The 25,442-nt window shown below is 59.5% G+C and overlaps 1 long non-coding RNA gene across 1 annotated transcript; it reads right to left on the reverse strand.

The window, feature by feature from the left end:
* Window positions 1-20,687: 20,687 nt before the first annotated feature.
* On the reverse strand, window positions 20,688-24,688 carry LOC123590954. The gene is made up of 3 exons (XR_006709050.1): window positions 24,487-24,688; window positions 21,277-21,434; window positions 20,688-21,108 (listed from the first exon to the last, which is right to left on the reverse strand). It is a non-coding gene; the product is annotated as an uncharacterized LOC123590954 (long non-coding RNA).
* Window positions 24,689-25,442: the final 754 nt, after the last annotated feature.

The raw sequence follows: 25,442 nt of genomic DNA on the forward strand, positions 1-25,442 counted from the left end.
TCTTGCCCCGAGTGGCTCCCTCAAGGCACTCACATAGCAGCGATAACGGGAGTAAGGAATGAAAAGAGCTTACAGCACATCCAGCAAAATATTGCAAACGGGTGAATCTGCATAAAAAGGGACAAGAGGGGTTTCTACGCTGTCTTTTCAATATTTTTGAGTAAAATTATCTCAAGATAAATACTTAAAAAAAGAAAGAGACACTGAAAATAAGAGTTCACCTGCTGTAGTCATCACGGCCTCACGGGCTCTGCCCACTGGAGCCCTCAGCGAGCCCAGGGGTGACATCTGTCCCCCGGGACCACGAGCAGGGAGATGCTGTGCGGTAGGGGGGGGGGGCTCACACTGGAGGGCCAGGCAGGTAGGAGGGCTGGGGGGTGGTATTTGTTTTACTTTATTTTAGAGGAAGAGAGAGAGTAAGCTCAGAGGAGGGGCAGAGACAGAAAGAGAGAGACAGAGAGAGAGAGAGAGAGAGAGAGAGTCTCAAGCAGGCTCCACACTCAGATTCGGGACTCCAACTCATGACCCTGAGATCATGACCTGAGCCAATCGACTGAGCCACCCAGGCACCCCTGGGATTTCTACAAGCCCTTCCTGAGCAGGTAACGAAGTCACAATAATCCTGAAGAAGACGGAACAAGTGTGTCCTCCCAACCCTTCTCTCTACTCAGCGAGGAGGTGGTAGGTGGTCAGAACCGGGGTGAAGCTGGCACGGGGCTCTCAGCGAGCGAGCGGTCTTGGGGTGACCGACGCCCGTCTGCTCCTGAGTCACATGAGGCAGCTGACACATCCCGGCCACCAGGCTGGCTGGGGCACGTGCGGGGACGCACCGGTGACCCCGACCCGGCAGCTGTCACCCCCCCTGCAGGTCAGGGCCACATCCTCAGAGGCCAACGCCCCAGCAAGGAGGCTCACTGTGACTTTGGCAGAGGGTGAGGGGAGGGACGCAGGACAGAGGCTCCCTGCGGGGCAGGAGGCACCTGGCTCCTCCAAGACTTTCAGCAACACCAACCCTTCCGGGAAATGTGCTTCTTTTCGCAACGTGCATCAAATAGAATAAAACCATCTAAACAAGCAAGACTCAAAAGCTTGCTTCTGACTTAAGCAAATGGATTTCAGTTTGCAGTCTGAGAGTCTGGAGTTACATTTTGGAGTCACTTTGCACAGTCCTGCTCTTAGAATAGTTTTCAAAGGGAGAAAATGCCTACAGCAAAGATTCCCAATTCAACAGCCTCTTCCTTTGCTCTCCCTCAGCCTGGCTCCCGAGGCGCAGGTTCCTCCAGACGCTGTCCCTCTCAGAGCCGGCGACAGATGAGACGCGTTGGGCCGCCGAGCTGGGGCCGAGCTGTGCAGGCGGCTGCGCATTTAGGACGCGCGTTGGGCCAGGGGCCATGCGCGCGCTGAGCCGACCGACCAGGCAAAGCGCCCACCTTGGACGCTGGCTGAGGAAACGTGTTTGTTCACTGTTTCCAGAGCAAGCGTTTAACTGCTCCCGGGAGAGACCTCGGTGCAAGTTCAGAGCCACAGGGTAACAGCAGCAAGGGCCTTGCACAGCGTGGCCAGCGCCTCTGCCCACAGGTGGCCTCCCCGTCCTGCCACCCGTGGCTGCTTGCCGCTGTCTGGGGCGCCAGAGCGAGGGCCCGCCCACCACACCACAGCGGGCTCCTGGGTCTCGCAGGGGGCAGTTCCACACCCCTGCCAAATGCGCTCATCTCTGGAGCTGACAGGTGCTTCTGCCGTGCGTTCCCTGCCTGATGTCACCCCACATTGGAAAGAGGCGGGATGAGGGGCACGGGGCGCCTGGAGGCCCAGTCGGTTGGGAGTCCCAATGCAGTTCAGGTCGTGATCTCGCCATTTGTGGGTTCCAGCCCCACACGGGGCTCTGTGTTTTCAGTGCACAGCCCGCTTCAGACCCTCTGTCCTCCTCTCTCTCTGTCCCTCCCTGCTTGCCCTCACTCTTCTCTCTCTCTCTCTCAAAAATAAAAATTAGAAAATATATTAAAAAATTAAAAAAGAATAAGAATAAAAAGAGGCAGGATGCATCGGGCGCAGTCCCTGCCACCTCCCTGGACTGGGGTGGGGGCGGGAGGCTCTCCCACAAGCAAGTGGTCCCTGCCAGCACGGGGTCCCCACCAGCACGGGGTCCCTCCAGCACGGGGTCCCATCAGCACAGGGTCCCTCCAGCACGGGGTCCCTCCAGCACGGGGTCCCATCAGCATGGGGTCCCGCCTGCACGGGGTCCCCACCAGCATGGGGTCCCTCCAGCACAGGGTCCCATCAGCATGGGGTCCCGCCTGCACAGGGTTCCCACCAGCATGGGGTCCCTCCAGCACGGGGTCCCCAACAGCATGGGGTCCCTCCAGCACGGGGTCCCCACTAGCATGGGGTCCCTCCAGCACGGGGTCCCATCAGCACGGGGTCCCATCAGCACGGGGTCCCATCAGCACAGGGTCCCTCCAGCATGGGGTCCCTCCAGCACGGGGTCCCATCAGCACAGGGTCCCTCCAGCACGGGGTCCCTCCAGCACGGGGTCCCATCAGCATGGGGTCCCGCCTGCACAGGGTCCCCACCAGCATGGGGTCCCTCCAGCACAGGGTCCCCAACAGCATGGGGTCCCTCTAGCACGGGGTCCCCACTAGCATGGGGTCCCTCCAGCACGGGGTCCCATCAGCACGGGGTCCCATCAGCACGGGGTCCCACGGCCACCTTGTTCCCAGAGCTCCCAGCAGACAGCGGGGTCCGTCCAGCTCCTTCTGAAAATGTCCTTCCTCCCAGCCTCCACCCTGCTGTCTCCTTATCTCCTCCCTCCTCACCCTCCTCCCCGCCAGCTTGACCTCCAGCCTCGCGTCCTCACCGGGCTTGAGTTTCAGGACAGTCTCCCTGCAGCCATCCCCATCCCGGACCCCAGATTCATCTGCAGGCGTCTTCCCTGCCCCCTCCTTCCCTCCCATCCCCCCGAAGTCACACCCCGACACCCCACATCTGCAGCCCTGCCTGTGACTCTGTGCTCTTGACTTCTCCTCAAAGCCCGCCTCTCCGCAGGCCTCCCCCTTCTGCAAATTAGAAGTTCTTTCAGTTTCTTGGGCCAAAGTCGGTGGGACCCAGTGGTCTGACCTCATGACCTCCCAAAGGCCCAGGGCCTGAGACCGCGCCATCCAGGGGGCTTCCACATTGGGGGAGGGCCACTCGGGCCAGGAAGAGCCCACGCTCTTGGCCCCTGACCTGAGGACACCGCCCCGAAGTCACCTCACTTGAACTCCTGTCGGGCACCAGCTTCGGAAATCTGTGCGTCTCGCGGCCTGGGCGCCCCGCGAGCGGCCGCCCTCCCTGCAGTGCAGCTGGGCTGGCGGTTCGGAACCGCGGACTTGCTGCTCCTGCGGCGGGGGCGGCAGCAGGCCCGTGAGGTGCACGCGCCCGTGAGGCTCCGCGACCTGGTCCCGGGAGTTCAGAGGCAGAGGCTGGTCCGCAGCCGCAGGCCGTTGCCCCCGCCCGTGTTCCCGCGCGCCCTCGGGGCAGACGCACGCACGGAGCAGGTGGGGAGGTGGGTGTCCCCGGAAGGGCGTTCACCGCCTTCGCGGTCGGGGACAAGCCTCTGGGGCTCTGCGGGCGGCCGGCCCGGGGCCACAACCTCCGGAATCAGGGCCCAAAGGTCTGGGCCCCTCTGCCCCGAAAGGCGACGCGCTTGGACTTCAGCCGCGCCGGTCGCTTTGCTGGAGGAAACTCTCAAACCAGACAAGTTGCCTTTGCGAGGAAGCGTCCCCCCAGCCTTCGCCGCGTGGCTCTGCTGTTTTTCTCCCCGGCCGCACACCTGCGGTGGTTTTCCGTGGGAGCCTGAGGGCCCGCGGTGTCTTCCCGTGACCGTGGGGGCCCCAGCGCCTTGTCCCCGGCCTGCCCGCCGTCTGGGTCAACAAAGGCCGGGCTTCTCCACCTGGCGGCCCCACGGCAGCGGACTGGGGACCCCCGGCGCTGACGCTGCGCTCTGTCGCGGCACACACGCCTTCCAGCTCCTTCTCCACCCGGGGGAGGGGGCCTCCCTGGCGTGGCTCCGCCATGGGCCGCCCCTGGGAATCCGTGCGTGTCACTGCCTGGGGAGCCCAGGCGCTGCCGGAACGCTGCAGAGTCCACGACGTCCACGCAGGGAGAAAAGGTGGGTTTCACCCAAACTCAAGAGTCCTTCCCGGCTCTGCGCCAGGGCCTGGGGAGGACGCTGAGCGCCCAGCCGCGTCCGCAATCACCCCAACAGCGTGGCCCTAAACACGCGGCGCGTAAGGACCTTGGGGAGCCGGCTGGAGATGCCGCTGCCCTCGTCACTGGGGGAGGGCCCTCCGGCGCCCTGAGCAAGTCCCCGTTTCCTTCGGGGCAGGTCCCGGGACCCGCCGGGGTCAAAGGTAAAGCGAGAGCACCCTCAGCAGAAGGGGCCACTGTGGAGGTCGGGTCCGGGACGGCAGGGGGGTCAGAGGGGACCCCGGAGCAAGGGCCTTCCCGTGCAGAGGCCCCCAGGGACGCTCGGGCAGAAAGTTCTCGAGTGGACGGACTCAGGAGTATGGTAGCCCCCAGGAGCACGGGCACAGCACGACTTGGGTAAGTCGTTAGCACGGTGGGGCAAATGCACACCGTGGGGCTGTGAACTTTGCAAACTATTTTCCAGGGAAGGACAGGGTCCTGTGGCCAGTGAGGATCAACGCAGGTGTCGCTGAACGCTCGTGGGGGGCGGCTGAGTGGGAAGTCCCGGCCCCGCTGACCACCAGCACGCCAGCTGGGCACTCACAGATGGTTCTCTCTGGAGAGAAGTGGAAATGGGGAGCCCCACCTCCTCCTGGCCCCTCCTCCTCCTGGCCCCTCCTCCTCCTGGCCCCTCCTCCTCCTCCTGGCCCGTCCTCCTCCTCATGGCCTCTCCTCCTCCTGATCCTCCCCTTCTTCCTGGCCCCTTCACCTCCTCCTCATGGTCCCTCCTCCTCCTCCTGGCCCCTCCTCCCCTAGCCCCTCCTCCTCTTCCTGGCCCCACCTCCTCTTCCTGGCCCCTCCTCCTCCTCATGGCCCCTCCTCCTGCTGGCCCCTCTTCCTCCCCTAGCCCCTCCTCCTCCTTATGGCCCCTCCTCCTCATGGCCCCTCCTTTTCACCCCTCCTCCTCCTCCTGACCCCTCCTCCTCTTCCTGGGCCCTCGTCCTCTTCCTGACCCCTCCTCCTCTTCCTGGCCCCTCCTCCTCCTCATGGCCCCTCCTCCTGCTGGCCCCTCCTCCTCCCCTAGCCCCTCCTCCTCTTCCTGGCCCCACCTCCTCCTGGCCCCGCCTCCTCCTCATGGCCCCTCCTCCTCCTCATGGCCCCTCCTCCTCCTCCTCCTCCTGGCCCTTCCTTATGGCCCTTCCTCCTCCTCATGGCCCCTCCTCTTCACCCCTCCTCCTCCTCCTGGCCCCTCCTCCTCCTCATGGTCCCTCCTCCTCCTCATGGCCTCTCCTCCTGCTGGCCCCTCCTCCTCCCCTAGCCCCTCCTCCTCCTGGTCCCTCCTCCTCCCCCAGCCCCTCCTCCTCTTCCTGGCCCCTCCTCCTCATGGCCCCTCCTTTTCACCCCTCCTCCTCCTCCTGACCCCTCCTCCTCCTCCTGGCCTCTCCTCCTCCTGGTCCTCCTCTTCTTCCTGGCCCCTCCTCCGCCTCATGGTCCCTCCTCCTCCTCCTCATGGCCCCTCCTCCTGCTGGCCCCTCCTCCACCCCTAGCCCCTCCTCCTCTTCCTGGCCCCTCCTCCTGCTGGCCTCTGCAGCGCCCCCACTTCTCGCGCAAAATTACTGCATTTCAGACCCTCCTGTTCCCTCTTCAGAACTGACCTGGAGGAGATAATTACCAACAGCACTTAGCACCCCGCTTCTCTCTTCTTATAGAACGTGGGGATCCTTGAACGTATTGTTGCATTAAACATGTGAGTAACCGGCTTGGGGCTGCGTGTGCTTGGTTAGGGTTCTCCCATTAACGCCCACACGTTCCAAACCCAATGTTGCACAAATCTGACTCGCATCGGAGATGTTGTGTGCTGTTTCCATGGAAACCTTCTCCCCCACCCTGCCGTCGCTGCCACTCCCTGGTTTTAAGCTTAATTCTGTAAAAACATGCAATTCAGCTGGCAGGCACTTTCAGATTTAAATATAGAGATTGGATTAAATTGGTGTAGAAGCTATGTTTGAATCCATAGCGCACGAAACGAATAAAATCCGATAATGTTACGGAATGTGGGAGAAAACTGAGATGGGGGGGTAGAGCCCCATCAGACACTTTCTTCAATGTCAAATTATGCTTGATTTAGCTTTAGTTTTTGGTATTTCATTAACATGTGTGCTAAGACATCTCTGAGGGGAAAAATTAGTTTGGGGTTTTTGTTGTTTTTTTTTTTTTTTAAGTGAGGTTCTGTTCTGCTTGCATAACTCGCTTTCTGCCTCAGTGTGTGGTAGGACGCCCAAAGGCTGCGGCTCCTTCCGGCCTTTGGCCCTGAGAGGTGAGTGGGCCTTAGGACGTGCTCTGGCCAATGAACAGAGCGGGACAGACGTGCAAATCGCGCACATCTTGAGCCAGTCTCACGAAGCCACACATGCTCCAGTTCCTACTTTGGGAAACCTTCGACCCTCACCACCAGGAGCGGAAGCTCCCGCTAACCTACGGGGAGGGGAGGTACCCGGGGGGCGGCCGCCCGGTCAGCCCACAACAGACCCCGGGATCAACCAGCCAGGGCCAAGAGAATGGCCCAGCTGAGCCCAACCCACAAGACAACGAGCTGCATAGATGACTGTTCTTTTGACTTTGAGGTCTGGGGTGTTTTGTGCAACAAAAGCTGACTCTGCTACGCTGTCCGACAATGAAACGTTAGATGGTGTTTTTTGCGTGGAAATAGGAAGCAAAGAAACCCTGATAGCCTTGCTTTTTAAAGCGGGGCGTTGAATGGTGTCCAGGTGAGAGGGAGCACGGTCTTCACGCAACCCCGTGGGGTTCAGATCCGACAATCTTCTGTGCATGGGGCCGCTCCTTTCTCCATCCCCACATGGCTGACAAGGGGGTCCTGCAAGGCAGGCCGTACCTGGGCCCCGGTGACTCGGGGCTCTCAGTCGCCCCCGCCCCCCACCCCCCCGGCCCTTTCTCTGGTCTGATCACTGAGTGCAAACGGACCACGGGTGGAATTTAAGAACGATGCTCCAGATCCTTTCGTACAGGCTGTTCTGGTCTCCCACTTGACTCCCCAGACAGTGCTCGGGAACCCACGAAGTAGCAAAGTGAACGCTTGTGCACGCACACGAACTCCTGTGTGTTGAGTGAGAAGGGACAGCTCTGGCAGTCGGCACGCGTTGGGTGTGTGCAGAAGGAAGGTCTGTCGGTGACTACGGAGGTGCCGCTCTGCGCTCCGGCCTCAGGGCGCGTGTGTGACGGGCTCCCGTCCTCGCGGTGCCCTGGCACGTGGGGTCATCACAGGCACTTCGCGAACGGCACTCAACACAGGAAAGGCGTTTCTAGACGAAAGACAGTTAACCTTCTTTGGAGGGCTTACCTTCCACACAGGGAACCGGCGTGCTCGCGGGACCGCAGACACCCCCGTGGTGCCGTCCTCGTGTCGCACGTGGGAATTACACACACAGCTCACACCCACACTCTGCTCTCCATCACATCTTGCGTCTTCCCACGGAAGTGAGCCACGCTGCGGGCGAGAAAGCGGGCAAACGGCCAGGGTCTGCTCCCGTGGGCCGCTGCCTCTTAGTGACACTCAGATGGACGGCTTGGCCCCCGTATCAGCGATTTTTGCTGTTCCGAATACCGAGGGCATCAGACGTTTTGGATCTGTAATCTCGTCTGATCTCTCCAACCACCCTGCAAGGCAGATGGCATTATCCTATTGAAAAGGTTAAGACACAGAGGCTCCGAAAGGAGGAAGCCTGCCAAGGTCAAAGGCAGTAGGGGAGGAGCTGAGATCTGAACCCCACGGAGGGAGCGGAGGGATGCCCCAGCAGCGCCCCGGTCTGTTGCTCGGTTTGCTGTCAGAGCGGGACCCTCTCCAGGGGAGCCTGCCTCTGGGACATCTTCCCCCCAAAGTACCGGGAAGACTCCGACTGAGAGACAACATACCCCATTTGCATGTTTCTTGAAAAACAACCATTTGGGGTTGTGCAAAGTATTCAGGAGCCAAATGGCAGCTCAAAATGATTGGGGGAAGGGCATTCGTGACAATCCAAAGTGCTCCATCAGGGCGAACGCATTGGGCGAATGTTCAGGGGCGACCGTAGACCATCTGCCGCGGGGGAGCCGCTGCCAGCTCGTGCGCCACGAGCACCGTGGCAAGAAAAGACCCCCGCGTAGTTACTGGCCACCAACACGTTGAGATGTTTTTGTCACCAAATTCCAAGACAGGATCCAGACCCACCAAAGCATGTTTAATGCACGTGGGCAACTCCCGCATCTCACTTATCTTTCCAAGGCTAAGATACTATTACCAAGCGCACAACAGTCAGCGCTAATTATCGCTCGGTCGAGTTGCCTGCCTTTGTCATTAAGGCAGGAGTAACATGTTGCTAATTCTATGTTCAATTCCAAGAAGCATCCCTCTGCACCTGCTCCCTTTCGGGAAGGCTGGCTCCGGGAAGCGGGGGGTGTTCTCCAGTGTCATCTGCTCGACAGGAATGGACCCTACTGTGTGCCTGCCTCCCTCTCCTCCCTCTCCTCCCCCTCCTCCCGTTCCCCTCCTCCCCTGCCCTCCACTATCCCTCCTCCCCTTCCCCCGACTCCCTCTCCTCCCTTTCCCTCTCCCCCCTCCTTCCTTTGCCCTCCTCCCCTCCCCTCCACTTCCCCTCCTCCCTTTCCCCCCACTCCCCCTCCTCCCTTTCCCTCTCCTCCCCCTCCTCCCTTTGCCCTCCTCCCCTCCCCTCCACTACCCCTCCTCCCTTTCCCTCCCCTCCCCTTCCTTCCTTTCCTCCTCCTCCCCCTCCCCTCCACTCCCCCTCTTCCCTCTCCACTCCACTCCCCTTTCCCCTTTTCCCCCTCCTCCCCCTCCCCCTTCTCCTTCCCACTCTCCCCCCTCCTCCCCTTCCTCCTCAGGTGCAGCAGATAGGTTCCAATGCTGGCCACCCTCAGTTCCTCCCCTGCTGACCGGCTCCTGGTCCCATCAAGAGGTACAATCTGACCGTCTTTGGCCCCGGGCTTGCCATAATGACAGCTGATAGATCAAATGCAGAGGAAGTGACTTAGGGACCCCAAGGTTTCCATCAGAATCTCCGCCCAGCGAGCACCCGCGTCTCTGGGAGCCGCCCCCCACCACCCTGACCTGGAGAAGCCCAGACACCCAGCCCCACGTGCCGTGCCCGTCGGCCGCCCAAGGGGAGCTTCCAGACCATGGTGCTGCTCCCCAGTCTGCCACCGGCCACACCTGTGCAGGAGCCCTGTCCCGAGAGGCTGGAGGTCCTGACGGGTTGCTGTCCTCAGTCGCCCGGTGCGTGGACAGGCACGGCGAGACCTGGGCCCAGTGCTATCCCCTCACCCCCCGCCCTGGTCACTTGCACGTCCCAGACCTCAGGCTCCCCCCTCCAGGATGGAGGCGCTCAGGGCCTCAGGCGGAAGCGGCTTTGGTGAGGGTTCGGCGAGGAAAGTGTGGGTGGACATGCCCGGCAAACCCAGCTGCACGATGGTCGTCCTGAGTGGCGCTCAGTACAACGGACCATGGGACAGACGGACGGGGGCGGCTGGGACACGGCTTTGTCCATCCTGCCTCTGCTTTCTTTGCGTCCCACACAGACATGGATTTCCCGAGCAGGGACGGACACATAGCACCCCTGATTGCAGGGAACAGGTGACATCCTGCGTGGTGCGCTCAGTGGCCACCGGGACGGGACTGTTGTCCTCAGTTCTGCTTCTCTCGCCAAGGCCATGACCCAAGGGCCTCACGGCCGGTGTTGACAAGCCGGAGTAACCCTCCCACGCCGTCTGGGGCCCTCCTGTGCCGTCTGGGGCCCTTCCCCACTGTCTGGGGCCCTCCCATGCCATCTGGGGCCCTCCCATGCCATCTGGGGCAGGCCTGCTTCGGGCCAACGGGACACCCCTGCCTTCTTGTCAGGGCAGCTCAGCCAGAGCTCGGACACATCCCCAGGACACGCGGTGGCCTTGCGCTCTCCAGGCCCTGGGCCTGACGCTGGGGACCCGGGGCACAGCCGTGTGACTCAGGAGAACCGCAGACATAGACTGAGCCACAGAGATGGGAGACAAGAGGGGTGGGCCACTCGTCAGGCCCTGGCCTCTCCCCATACCTCCACCATTTGACCTTTACCCTTTGACCTTTCCTGCATCTTGGCTCCTTTCTCTTTCTCGGGTTCATTCCACGTTTACTTGTCTTCGTGGGCGTGGGCTGCACCTGTGCCTGGCTCTCGCGTCCTGGTCGGCCACCCTTTCCCAGGACAGCCTCCTGGCTTCCTGCTGTCACACTGTGTCCTCGCAGGAATCAGACAGCACGTCCTGCGTGTGCTGTGTCCCCCCCCCCCCCCGACCGCCGCGGGGGCCCGGACCCACTCACCTCTGTTCACACAGAAAACGACGGCTGGTGCTGAGCTGCACGTTCAACACGGAGAACAAGGACGGTACCACTGCCTCTTATCCCTTGAAAAAGATCTCGGGAATGGGGCTTTTTGAGCGGCAAGGCAGTCCCATCTCCGTCAGAGGGGAGCGCTTCCGTGCTGGATAGCAGGTAACGCCCCCTCGAGCGCCTGCAGAGGCGCGAGCCTGAGGGGGCAGCGGCGGTGGGGAGAGGGGATCCTGGAGAAGGTGAGCCCTCAGGGAGGAAGGGAAGTCCCATGCTGAACCTCTGCGCGGAAGGGCTCGGGGCCCCAGCGCCAAGGTACCCTTCCCCCAAGGACGCCCTGATGTGGCCTTTCAGACGGAAACCAGCATCTGTCATGGTCTTCTCTCAAAACGGGAGCAAGACTCAAACAGAAGGGAGACTTGGGGAGCTGAGGACAAGTGGCAGCCAGGGGTTCACACACACAGCGCAGAGGGATCTCGGACCTGGGACCCACCAGGGGCGCCAGAAATGCAGGCAGCCTGCCACACTGGCGTGCGGTGAGCGGGCCGGGTAAATGCCCTCAACAGCAACAGACCTTCAGACCTGCCGAGCGCTGAAGTATGTTTGAGTCTTGTCATAAAATGCAGGAAAATAAAGGAACGCTTGATTCTTCATTAAATCCTAGAATGTTCTCACTCTGGGACAAGTAATTTTAGGGCAAATAAAATCAACCACCCAACCAACAAATATTTTCTATGTGGAAATGAGGAAAGTGGGCAATTGGGTGAATCTGACCCAATTAAGCAAATCGTATCCAAAGGCATAGACGTCCAAGTTGAGCCCAAACCTACCATATAAAGATCCTTAGTAATACTGTCGGAGGTTTTGCTTGATGAATGTTTTCTTGCACGAGCAGAGAATTAAACGGACAGCGAGCCAACGGCTGGTGTAGAGGATGACTCGTGCAGCACGCCAGTCCGACGTGCAGGAAGGGGAGTGAACGGGTGTCACAGGATGACCGGGTGAGGACCCCCAGCGACCTCAGCGAGCCGCAGCCGGGGGCCGGCTTGGAAAAGCCGACGGTCAACAGGATGGACGAAAAGTCGAAGCTTGAATCTGAACACGACTAGAAGTTGCCTGCGGGGGACGAGGAATCACTTCTTTCAGCGGCCCTGGTGTCAGTGGCTCAGGTCGCATCAGTGACTGTAGGTGCAAAGGAACCAGCAGTCTGGCCACGTGCACACGCACGTGCACACGCTTGTGCATGCACACACACATTTGTGCACACATGCACGCACATGCACACACACACACGCGCCCACACAACAGGGGCCTGGAGGTAAGCGTGGGGTCTGTCTGCATGGCTGCGGGTCAGAGAACACAGGGCTCTCTCCTTGTTTGCAAGGACAGCCCGGCTGGAGGAAGTTCCACTCCCAGAAAGGATCTTTCTGCTGCCTTCGAGATGCTCCTCCTCCCAAAGGAGGACCAAGTTCTCCTTCGATGTCGTGCTGCGGCCTTACATCCGTTTACGCGTAAAGTGCCCAGAGAGAAAGCAAGCAGCCTGCCGGCATCTCGCGGGGGGGACCACACTCCGCGCCTTTTTGCTTCCGCTTCCAGCCAGAGGGATGATGCGGGATATTGCAGTCACTCTTGCACACGGTGCAAAACCCCTTTCACCGCGGCCAAACCCACGCACGGCCGCGTGGTACCGCGAGGTTCGGATTCAGATTCAACAGGAATGCACCTGTCATAAGTCGGTTGGGGAGCCGGCTCCACGGGCGCCAGGGCGCCCACGCGGATATCTCCTGAGTGGCCCAAAGCCCTCGGCCCCAGGGAAGGTAGGAGGTTTAGCAAACGCCACACGCTGGTGCACCGAACCATGGGAATTTGCCAGTCCTTGGCTGCTCTGGGACGTGCACAGACACCTCGTAGCCTCAGGCCGACGAGAAAGGTGTGGAGCCAAGATTCAGGCTTCGGTCTTCTGAATACGAAGTCATTCCCGATGAGTAAATCATTCATCTTTTAGGGAGGGATGGGGACTTTTTTTTCCTCCCTCCATTAGCCCTTAGAGTCGTTTGGACACATCATGTTGCTGGGACCCCGATGACCCCTCCAGGGCGGTGGGCCTGGGATTCACGGGGCCTGTTCCAGATGAGGACACAGGAGCCGAGGTGGCCCCGCTGCTGGCGGGGTCTGCGGCTCAGCCGGACAAGGGAATCCCCATCTTAACAGCTGGGACGTCTCATATTCCATGTCTGCCGTGTCGGCAAACGTTTGCAGTAACCCCAGGGTCACGTTTCAGCCCCCTATTCCAAGAAACTGAGGCACAAGCTCACACATTCAGCAAGTAGACGAGGTGGGATTTGTGTAAGCGTGCACTCCTCAGCCCCCCGACTCCCAGGCCGGGCTCCCTGGGGAACAGGAGGGGGTGAACGTTCCCCCGGGGTGAGGAGGGGAAGCTCTCGGTGCCCTGGGTCTGGCGGGTTCCTCCACACAGCCCCCAGTCCTCGGCCGATGCCAAGCGCAAACCTGTGACGTGCTTTTCATCCCGTTTCCGTCCCCCAAATGCAGTCCTTCTTTCCAAAGACTCAACGGCACGTGTTTCCCGCAATCGTTGCTAAGCTCGTCACATCTCCGCGATGCCACAAAACCAGAGCAGAATCCGACTGCCGCGCAAACTGTAACGACCTGTTCGCGCGCGCGAGAGGTGATATTCCCAAGTCTGACAAGCAGTTCCGCGCGCAGTATCCGTAAAGACCGCGATAATTGTTTGTTTGCGGCACCTCGGGAGGGGGCATCTGCAGCCCTGGGCAGAGCCAAACGCGGCAGGTGTGCTTGTGACCAGGCCCCCCACTGCTCAGTTATAAATGATTCACAGACAGGCAAACGGGCAAGTGCTGGATGGGACTCGGGGAGGAACCCCGACCGCCTTCCGGGTCTCAGGGATCCCAGCTGGGGGATCCCGTCTGTGAGGACAGCGTGGAGGGGCCCCAGGGCGGCTCAGTCGGGAGAGCGTGCGACTTCGGCTCAGGTCACGATCTCGCGGTTCGTGGGTTCAGGCCCCGCGTCGGGCTCTGTGCTGACCGCTTGGAGCCTGGAGCCCGCTTGGGATTCTGTGTCTCCCTCTCTCTCTGCCCCTCCCCCACTCATGCTCTGTCTCTCACTGTCTCAGATATAAATAAACATTAAAATAAAAATAAATAGGGGTGCCTGGGTGGCTCAGTCGGTTAAGCCTCCAGCTTCGGCTCAGGTCATGATCTCACAGTTTGTGAGTTCAAGCCCCGCATCGGGCTCTGTGCTGACAGCTTGGAGCCTGGAGCCTGCTTCGGATTCTGTGTCTTCCCCTCTCTCTGTCCCTCCCCCACTCATGCTCTGTCTCTCACTGTCTCAGATATAAATAAACATTAAAATAAAAATAAATAGGGGTGCCTGGGTGGCTCAGTCGGTTGAGCATCCGACTTTGGCTCAGGTCATGATCTCACGGTTTGTGGGTTTGAGCCCCACATCGGGCTCTGTGCTGACAGCTTGGAGCCTGGAGCCTGCTTCGGATTCTGTGTCTCCCCCTCTCTCTGCCCCTCCCCAACTCATGCTCTGTCTCTCACTGTCTCAGATATAAACAAACATTAAAATAAAAATAAATAGGGGTGCCTGGGTGGCTCAGTCGGTTGAGCGTCTGACTTCGGCTCAGGTCATGATCTCGCGGTTTGTGGGTTCGAGCCCCGCGTCGGGCTCTGTGCTGACCGCTCGGAGCCTGGAGCCCGCTTGGGACTCTGCGTCTCCCCCTCTCTGCCCCTCCTCCACTGACACTCTGTCTCTCTCTCACAGATAAACGAAAGGACAGCACAGAGCCGTGTCCCAAGGCCGCCCTGCGCGGCCGGGCCGGGCAGCGTCCCCTGGTGCTTCTGCACGTGTGGTGGCCTGGTCTTCAGGGCAAAGGGGCTGAAGGAGCCTCGTGCCCGGAGTGTGACACAGTCACCGTTGTCAGCGTCCTGGCGGCCCTGTTCCTCTCAGTTAAGTTTTGCTCCGAGAGTGGGTGGCCGGCCCGTCACTGCGTCAGGCCCAGCCCGGACTTTCTGCTGAAAACGCTCTGACGTCAGCACATCAGGGGCGCCTGTCAGAACACACACTGGTGTTTTTCCCGCACGCTTGCTGGAGGGGAGTAGAGTCCACACAGAGCCCCTGCAGACACCCGGGGGGCCGCCGGCCCGCCTGCCCCGCCTCACAGAGCCCCTGCACACAGCCGCTGATGTTCCAGAGCCCCTCAACCCCGGGCCCGCCCCACTGACCGCACCAAGCGTCTCCATCCTCTCCCATCCTTCGAGGAGAGCAGGCTCTGGTGGGAGGGGCTGGGAGAAAGGGCAGGGCGAGGGGAGAGAGAAAGAGAAAGGGCCCGAGGCAGCCATTGACCTCGTCCCCTTCCTAGACTCCAGGGGTCTGGGGGTAGAAGGAGCTTCTCAGGGCTTCAGGAACAGTCGAGAGGGCGGGTTCAGGGCAGGGGGGGGCACGTCCATGCTGTGCGGACCCTTGTTTCCACGAGGAAGCCTGCCTCTCAGTCCTCCCCCGGGGATGGCGGGTGGGGGAGTCTGCACGTAGCATCCGCGGCCCCCGTGGGGCTGTGCCCTCCGAGGGGCGAGGCCACGACCTGTGCTGTGCGGGGCGAGCCCCCCATGCCGTCCAGAGTCTGCGGCGGGCAGGGGTTTCTCCGTCTTTCCAGGCGAGTGCCCTGCCCCCCGTGGCAGGGCTCTCCCCACACCGGGGCTGGGAGGGGGCTCTGCAAAGCGTCCTCAGCATTCCGTGTCGGTTTCGAATTCACCGAGAGAAAGTGGTGCAGCCGGGCTATCAACCCCCAAAGTCCAGCGTGTTTGTGCATTTCCGGGGAAAACTCGGTCAGGACTTGTGACAAATAGACTGGCGTTTAGAAACCAAAGTCACAAGGGGCCGCACGACCCGTGGCATCGCCCAGGGTGCAGGGAAGGCACATGGCACTGGCCGGGGTCTGCGCGGGACGCCGGCTCTCCAGGCCCCAGCTCTGCTCGTCACCCACGCCGTGTCCGCGGCCACATTCCGGGCGCTCAGTGTCAGAGGTCGGAGGAGCAGGCGAGCCTGTCCCGCTGCGGTTCTGGCAAAGACTCACCCCAGACGGCCCCGTCTGCACCCTCAGTGTGGACCAGCACGCAGCGGCCATGGACCTGGGTTAGGAGAACAGCCCTGGACCTTGAAGGCCAGCGGGGAGGGGCACAGCTCGGCTGCCCCAACCCCACCCGGGGAGGCTCTGCACTTGCGATCCTACGGGAAAGTCCCAGGAACCAACACCCACTCAACTCCTCTTAAAGCTGGGGCGGGAAAGGGACCGTACTCGCGTCGCAGGTAGGACTGAAATACTCTTCCTCTGTTGCAAGAAATGGAGAAAGAGGGCAGAACCTTAACGAGAACGGCACCCAGGAGATGGATGGTCCCCAAGCAGGGGCACAGGAGAGCCACCTTCAGACGTTGGGACAATCGAGACGATGGCGTGAGGGTCCCCGACGGTGGAAGGGGCTTGTGGTGACAGCTGTTCTCTGCACCTGCTCGACCCACGTGCACGGGGGCGGGAGGGGGCGGGCGGGGACTCGTCAGGATGCTCACGCACGGTGGGGCAGGGGGACAGGGAGCGGGGAGGAGCCCATCAGAGGGGAGCCCTGCCATCCACCACCAGCTCCAGGTCGGGCGGGGTGACTGTGGGTCTGAATCGGGGTCTGAACCTCTGCTGTCCGGGCCCTGCAGCCCAGCGAGCGGGGGACAAGCAGGCTTGATTTGCAGGCTGGGCAGGACAGAGAAACAGCAGCTGTAGGTTGTAATTCCGCGGGCGACTGAGAAGGGGTCATGTTGCAGATTTTTACCCAAATGCACTCTCCCCCCCACCCCCAGACAAAGTGACAACTGTGATGTCACAGCCACCTTCCTGCAGGAAGATTTATTCTAGCGGCTGAGACTGCACACCTGGACCCACCGACGTGTACCTGCCGAGGCTGAAAGGACACGTTTCTCTCCCCCGTGTCCCCAGCTAAGCACCTGCTCTCACGAACGGTGACCCGCCACCCGGCCCTCAAGTACTGAGTTCCAGGGCTCTCGATGTGCTTGGAAAAGCTGCCACAGAGGCTGGTGACCCTCATGGCGCTCCCCGAATTCTGTGGGGCGAGGTGGGGGGGGGGTCGCTGCTCACCTAAAAACTTCTCCCTGTATGTGTCTTCGTGCCCAAATTTCCACTTTTTATGAGGATCCCAGTGGTAGGGGTTTGGGCCCTCCCAGTGACCTCGTCTTAACGAATCCCATTTCCAAATAAGGTCAGGTTAAAGATAAGAACTCAACATGAACCTGGGGGGACACAGGGGACCCATGACAAGGACCGGCCCAGAATGAAGGGGGACCCTCAGTTTTGAGAGAGACGTCTCTGGTAAGGAACTGAGACACCCAAGCCAGGAGGCTGCACAGAGGCCCCGCTGGATGGGGGACACGCCTGGAACCATCACCCCCACTCACGGCAAACCTGCCTGTCTGCTCGTGAGAAGTGACTGTGCAGGCCCGGCCGTCCCCAGCCTCCAATTAACGCCGACCCAGCGCAGCCGTCTCGCCAGCCTGAGCCTCGCGGCCCTGCCCGCCGCACCTGCAGAAGGGGCCCAGGGCCTGGAACCCGGCCAGGCAGGCCTCCCGGCTCCTCCTGCTCTGGTCTCTGCACGCCCCGGACGGCCTCTGCTGGGCCGCGCTAACCCCAGCCCCCCGAAGGCTGCTCCCAGGTTTTTAATTGAATGTTTTCAAATTTTGTACTCGAGCCCGGAGGCACTGTGCTCTCAGAGGGCGTGATTTTACAAATTGGAGAAAAAGTAAAATAAAATAAAATAAAGGAAAGGTCTTTCTGTTCTCTCCCTCCCCCACCCCCACACTAGGGGAAGGCAAGCGTAAGGAGGCCCTGTTGGGGAAGCCTGTGAACTCACCGTAAAAGCCCAGAGCCCTGTGGTTCCCTCACATCCCCTCGGGGTGCTCACCTTTAGCACACACAACAAGAGACTCCCGCGCTCCGCCCGCCCTCTGACAATTGTCCGCTCAGGTCCGTCTGGCCCACTTCCCGGCCCCTGGGGCCCGATGACCGGCCTGCCGAGATCCCTGGGGACTTCCGTCTGGGGTCGCAAAGCTGTGAAATGAGAGCTGACACCTGCTTGCTGCCTCAGTCTCCAGCCTGGAGAAGGCCCGCCTCCCCGGGAGCAGGGGTGGGGAGGGAGGGCGGCAGAGGGAAGGGAGAGTTGTGAGGCTGTGCGTCCACTTGTCTGTCTGTAGGGCTCCTGTTGTCTTCTCTGCCCCTGACACGTAGAGGCGCCAGAACTATAAGGGACCACGTGTGGGGACACAGGGGCCTTAGCGGGCCACCCACCAAATGCACTAGCGGGGAGTCCCCTGCGGGCGGCACCTTCCCGACCATCTCTGGAGGCTGAAGCGTCTGCAGGGCGGGCCTGTGACCAGGTGTGGGATCTGAGCACAGCCGAGGCCCTGAGCCTGGCCGCGGAGGCCCGGGGAGGAGTCTGATTCTGCCGGGACGTCCTTGCAGCTGGAGGGGAAGAGTCTGATTCTGCGTCACACCCTCTCTCTGCGTCTCTGAGATTCCATATCAACGCATGGCCCTGGAAGAGCCCCAAGGCCTCTACTGAATTTAACACTTCTACACATAAATAGGACTGTGTCACTTCCTGTTTAGAAACTTAAAGTGATTTGCCATCACCCACAAAACCTCGGTTTTCAGCACTCTGCCTGCCTCTCACATCTGCTCTCTCTTACTCACTCCCTTAGACACACCTGCCCTCCAGCCACCTGGCAGCACCTGTGGAACCCCGAACTCCCTATCCCGCTCTGGGCCGGAGCCTCTGAAGATGTTACAGCCTCTACCTGATGAACTCCTATTCATCCCTCAAAACCCAGTTGACACGGCCTCGTTGCAGAGGCGTCCTTTTTCCTCTCGGCAGAGCTTATGAGTCTTACCTGCCTGTTCTCACACCCCCCATTATATGCCGAGCACAGCAGATGCCCTCCCTCCCGACCACTCACTCCTCCACCATCAGGACGATGTCTGGTTGTGGTCGGGTTCCCAGGGTGCCAAGCCCAGTGCCTTCCCCACGGCAGGGGCCCAGGTGCTCTTGTGAAAGAACGTGTGGTCCTCCGATCTCACAAACACCTCTGCAGAGAATACACTCCAAGCCAAGGAGGCACGCACGACCACTCACCACCTGTTCAATGAAGGGGCCTGCTTGGCACACCACCTCGCAAAGCATGGCGGGGAAGAGTCTGGGCTCAGAGGCACTGAGTGCAGAGACCGATTAGTGAGGCCTGCCATGGACAGAGGACAGAGGAACAGACAGAGCGACAAGGCTCCAACCGGATGGAGGCCCGCCCCAGAGTCCCTCCGGAGCGGTGGAACAAGGAAGGAAGGGACATTTTGGGGGCCCTCCAGATCCCCAAGCCAACGGCCTCATTACCCCTCAGGACCTCTGTCCGGGAGGAATCAGCCCCGTGTGCCTGAGGCCGCGTGTCAGCGTGACTCTCCTCCCGGCTCCCCAGAGCGCCGGCCGTCCGCCTTGCTCGCTGAGACGGCTGGCGCGTAGCCTTTTCCGAGACGGGTTCGAGGCTTGTGCCTTCCGGCAGAGTGAAGGACAAACCCGGGTCTTGCTTTTCTGCGTCTCGGTGGTTCCCTGTTTACGCCGTAACCGCGGGCGGGCGTGCATCTGGCAGTGCCCCTCTTGTGCTCCACGCCAGCCGGGGTGGTCGTGCCGCGTGGGCATTTTACCGGGACGTGTGCGTGGGTCGGAAAAACGAGGCCCTCACGGACTCTGACGACGTGGACGGGATCCCGAGGGAAGGGGGTGACCCTCGGCCTCATTGTTCCCCTCTGACGAGCAGGAGACGCCGTGAGCCGGGCATCGGTATCAGGATCCAGGCAGGAAATGAGCTGGTCCCGCCTGCCACGGGCTGATGACGGAGAGCCTCTCCCAGTCTCTGTGCAGTCCCCCATCGGGCGGCTTTGAACCCCAGTCTGTCACAGCGCGAGGCAAAAACAAATACGAACAGAAGTGACAGCACGGGGGACGGGCGGTGCCGGGGGGTCCATCCCAGTGGCAACCCCGGGCTGCAGCTCTGGGGTCGGGGTCCTTGTCCACAGTGTGTGTGGGAAGTCGTGGACACGGTGCCAGATTTTGCGGATCTCCAGCTGCAGAAGATAGTGCGAGGGGCCCGTGAGAACCCAAGCGCTCTACCCTAGGCCCATGAACTCTCGTGATCCTCGTTACGGTGATAACCAAACAGGAACACGCACGTGCGTGTTCCTGGCGCCCTTTTCTCAACATCCACGAGGTGGACACCACCCAGAAGGCCATCAGATGATGGATGGGAAAGCAGCCTGTGTGTTCCTCGGGCGCCAAACGCCACAGCACCCACACGGGCTGCCACGGGCTTAGCCTTGAAAACGTGGCGCTCGGCGAAAGGACCAGTCACCAAAGACCACATATCAAAAGATTCCACGGATGTGCGGTGTTCACTGTGGGCAAACCCACAGACAGAAAGTGGGCTCATGTCCTCCAGAGGCTGGAGGAGCAGAGAATGATTGCTAACACGTTCGTACGGGTGTCCATCTGGGGTGATGAAGTGTGGAAGCAGACGATGGTGACAGCTGTGTGACACTGCGAATGTCTTTCGTGTCACTGCTTGTACGTGTCCAGTGGTGTGTGTTTTACCACAACGAAAACGATAACTCGGCCTCCGTGTCCACGGATGGATGGATGGATAAAGAGATGGTGTGTATATACAGTGGGATGTTGGTCAGCGTGAAACAGAATGAGATCTTACCATTTACAACACGGATGGACCTTGAGGGCATCGTGCTACGTGAAGTAAGTCACACAGGGAAGGACGACCCTGTATGACCCCAGCTCGCACACACAGAGCAGACTGGCATTACCGGAGCTGGGACAGGGGTGGGTGAAATGCGTGAAGGGGTTGCCAAGGGACCAGCTTCCAGCTATAAAATAACGAACTCACAGAGACGTGATGTGCGGCAGGGGGGCGATCATTAACAACACTGGGTTGCGTATTTGAAAGGTGCTAAGAGGACAGACCTTAAGAGTTCTCAGCACGTGATAAAACTTGGAAGTACGTATGATCACAGGTGTTCATCACATTTATTGTGGTGCTCACTTCGTGGTGTGTGCAAATATGGAATCATCACATCGTACACCTGAAACTAATATAACGTTCAACAGGAATTGCACCTCGATAAAAATAAATAATAAGAATGATAACTAATAAACATATGGCATTTTTGAGTCTATACACACCAGGTGCCAAGCAAAATGATCCCATGTTTTCTCTTACTTTTTATGTCCCCTGCTGAGATCTTGTTTCATAAGGAAAGACACAAGGAGGTGAGGCTGTTGCTGGTGGAACACGGACCCCAGATTCTAGCCTAGTTCTGCGCGAGCCCAGGTCCACAGTGCTACTCACTCAGTGATGTCTTTCATTCCTGACAATGGAAGGGCTTCGCGGTGGACTAATTTGGAGAACCTTTCATTACACAGGTTAACCTGGTGGACAGGGCATTTTAGAGCCTTAGAAAAGGTAGTGAGCATTTTGAATCTCCAAGGGAAGGACCGAAGGCACTGTTTTCCCAAACGCATTCATAAAAGTAATGTTGTTTTTTGGGCCACCTGTTACCACATGATAGGAACTTGGCAAACACTGGGCTCAGTTACCTCTTTTGCTCAACTGCACTGTCGTAGGAGAGGACAGACTTCCAGTCCAAGGTGACAACAAGTAGAAAGGAGCAGGCATTCAACCAGGAGGTGGATGCAGAGAAGATGGAGACAAAGCACACCCAGGGAGCCACTTCAAGTTATTCAAGGTCAAAAGGCTGGGGAGATAATGCAGTAAAGGAGGCAGATCTTAGCAGGTAAATTCCATAATTGGATCGCACCTTGGAGATTGTCTAGTCCAACCATATCCATCCACTCATCCATCCACCCACCCCCCCCTCGTTCATCCATCCATCCACTTATTCTTCCATATATCTGTCCATCCATCCATCCACTTAGTTATCCATCCATCCATCTGTCCGTCCATCCCTCCATCCATCCACCCACTTACTTATCCATCCATCCACCCATCCACCCATCCACCCATACAATGGTCCACCCACACAAGCATCCATCTACCCACTTATCCTCTGTTCATTCAGAACATGCTATTTGAGGGTCTACAATGTATGCTACACAGAGTAATTGGGGTTCCAGTAGTGAAAAAAATTCTTTCCCTCTACGAGGAAAGACAGGTAAAAATAAACAAGCCCTTGTGTAATATGTTAAAGGTATCCAGACTGTGAAGAAAACGAAGCACTGGTAGGAACCAGAAAGTGATGAGGTAACTCCCCCTTTTGATCAGCCATTCCCAATGGAAACCCCTCTTCACTGAAAGTCTTCCTTATTGGAACCTCAATCGACATCCTCTAGCTTTTGCCCCTTGGTGCTAACTTTGCTCTCTGAGATGCTCCTCTCCCCCATGCCAGGTGTCCCGGAGTCCGATCAGTTCCTCGATGAGCCTTCTCTGACCTGCATGAGGTTCACGGCCTCTGCTTTTCCTGACGGCTCACCACTCACTCGGTGTTCAGTCCGCGTTCACTGGATACTTCCTGGGACCAGACTCTGTGTGAAGTGCTCACTGTACGAAGCTGAGTGAGACCAAGAACTAGATTTTGAGTTGTTCGGAGTCTCAGCAGGGGGAAAAAGATCTTCAACGTAACGTACAATGAAGGCACGTAGGCATGCTCTGCCCAAGACCATGGGCATTGCAGCAGCCTCCCACTGGCCTCCCTGACTTCAGTTGGGCCCTCCCGAACCGTCCTGTCCAGTGGAGGGTCCACGAGGTTCTTTGCAGAACATGAGCCAACAGGCAAGAGCACATCCATGGTGTTTTTGTGGGGGCAGCAGGGAGAGCAGCAAGAAGTGAACTATGGCAAATCCACTTGATGGGCCATTATTCAGCATTTAAAATCACTGTGAAAAGTTCTGTGTAATACAACAAAAGTGTTTTTCACCTGACGCTGAATGCAAACGTAAGTTCCCAAACTGACTGTGTGCGGTCGGTGGCTGCGTGAGGTGCGCATCTGCTCGTGGAAGGAGCTGGGGGTCTTTCACACTGGACGCCAGCAAGTGAGACCAAGTCCGGAGGGCAGGGGGCCCATGCCCACGTTCAGGGGCCAGGAGCAGCCTCACACAGTCGGCATCCTGAAGACGCTGAGGAAACCTGGGCACGGAGTGGCTTCTTGAGCCGGAGAAGAGCTCAGGTTTTCCCCAAAGATAACCCAATTGGTCAGAGCACATGGGGACCGGCCGCCATTTGCAAACTCACCAGGTAACGGCTGGGGCTGGGCTGGGGCTCTGTGCAAGCCCAGGTCTGCCGCGTGAGGTAGGGAAGACTGAAAGGAAGGTGAGGATCATTCAAGGCTCCTGCTCTGTAGCCCTCAGTGTCTTCTTAATGGACCGGTCCTGCTCAGGGTCCTGTCTGCTGAGAGGGCCGTGTGTTCTGGAAGGACCAGCCATGGAGCCGATGAGTCTCCACGCACCCGGGGCGGCTGCTCCCCAGGGGCCTGCACAGACGACCCTGCTGCAATTGGGGGCTGCGTGGAATAGAAATAAGGCAAAGCAAGGCAGAGAGGATGTGCCTCCGGCTCTGGTTCTTCAGCCGAGCTGACCATTCCTTGTCTCCGGAGAGCCTTTGCCATGGATGGGGCGGGGCTGGGGACTCTGAGGATCAAGAGACAGGCCCCTGTCACCACCAGACTTACAGCCTAATTAAGATGGCGAGGATGACGGCGGCCAAGCCTGCCCCTCTGTGTTGACAAGCACAGACCCCCGTGCTGTGGACTCGGGTGGGGCCCCTCCAGGGAGACCTCGGAGAAACGCCACTTGACTTGCAATTTCAAGAGACCTTCATCAGCAGAGAGATGATGCAGGTGTGTGAAGGGCCAGCTTGGAGGACCTAGGAAGGAGGGCCCGCCCTGGGGAGGGAGGTCACAGTTCCCTGGCACTGGAGGACGCCGTGCAGGGGTGGGGGAGACGCCTGAGGACACGGACAGGGTCGTGTTAGGGGGGCAGGTCCTCAGTGAGGGAGGCCTGCGTGTGAGGAAACTACCTCCATTTCTCCACTGAGATGTGCCGTGAGATGTGGGCTTGCACTCACACACACATATGTACACACTCCCATCTATATTTACACACTCAAACATGCACACACACATATGTACACACTCCAACATGCACATGGGCACACACTCCCATCTATATTTACACACTCCAACATGCACACACGTGCACACTCACATACATATGTACACACTCCAACATGCACATGGGCACACACATGCCAACACGTAGACACACACACACACATGCACTCGTGTGTACGTATACACCCACATGAACGCACACATGTACACACACGGTCACACGCACACACCTGCACACACGAGTCCACGTGTGTGCACACATATACAAACACACACAGCCTCACAAACGCATGTGCACACATCTGCTCTAACGTGGGTGCGCACACATACATGTATACGTGCGTGTGTGCTCACACATGTACTTTCACACACACTCAAAAATATGCACACAGGCACTCTCATACACAAGCACTTATGTATACTTGCACACACGTGCACACACTGAACCGCAGGCCGACAAGGAGAAGCAGCCCAGGGCCTGGAGTCAGGAGGCCCGTGAACCCTGCACACATCTGTCCGGTCCCTGGCGCCCTGCTTCATCAGCTGTGGTTGAAGACCATGCCCTCAGGGACCGGTGGTGGGGACGGAGGGATCCACGCAGGGGAGGGACAGGTGTGCCCGCCCTGCGGTCCGCAGTCAGGGCTCAAGAGCCCGCACCTGAGTATCCCGCATCCATCATCACCTGTGTGACGGGCTGCCGAGGCACAGCCAGCCTGTGACACCGAGGGCTCAAAACGCCAGCGGGTGTAGGAGCGGAAGCGGACACTACGGCTTGCTCGCTTTTAACAGTGAGCCGACCTCCCAGAACCGCTAAGGAAGTGGTCTGATTCGTGGGGTGAGAGGGAGGGGTGAGGTGAGCTGGGGGAGGAGGAAGAGAAGGAGGGGTGCATCTTTTCCTCTGGTTCTGGCCTCCACCCCCCCCAGCCCCCCACCTGGACCCCACGACCCCAGGGTCCTGCTCAGCCAGGGCCTCCGTCCCTCCCGGCCGGGCTCACGCTCCATCAGCGCAGCCAGAGTCACAAGGGCTGACTGACCAGGCCTCCGTCCCCTTCGACAGCTGAGGCCCAGCACGGGGTAGGGGGGGATCGCCAACGTCCCACGGCCAAAGGGTGGCAGAATCGAGCCCCAAATGGAGCATGAGATCATCTGGGATCCACCCCGAGGTCGGTCCTGGGAGGGGAGAAGGTTCTGGAACGGGCCGCTGGAGGTTGCTGTGGACCAGGCTCTGCGGCCGGGAGGCGGCCTCTCCCCCGGCCAGGGAGAGACGGGTGGGCAGACCCCGGACGGCGCCCTCTGAAGCGGCTGCCGGAGTCCCAGGCCGGCCTGGACACCGACCTCCTTCCCCGGGGGCCTCCTGCCCGGGGCGGGGCGCCCGGGGATCGCCCAGCTTGCAGAGGGCGTCACGGGGGCTGAGGCTTTGGCAGTTTCTGAAAAGAAAGCACGGTTACTATTCATGTCTTGTGTTGAGAAATCTCTATATAAAAGTTTCACAGCCGCACATGTAAAAGGGGTTTTTACTGGCTTAACGTTCTCCCCTCCTCTCCTGCCCCCACCCGGAACCTCGCCTTTTGTCTCCTGCCTCCCACGAGTGGGGGGTCTTCAGACAGCTGCCGCTGGGCCCCCCGGGACGCGTGGAAA

Source organism: Leopardus geoffroyi, chromosome B4 (assembly GCF_018350155.1).
Source record: "Leopardus geoffroyi isolate Oge1 chromosome B4, O.geoffroyi_Oge1_pat1.0, whole genome shotgun sequence".
In the NCBI taxonomy this organism is placed as follows: Eukaryota; Metazoa; Chordata; class Mammalia; order Carnivora; family Felidae; genus Leopardus; species Leopardus geoffroyi.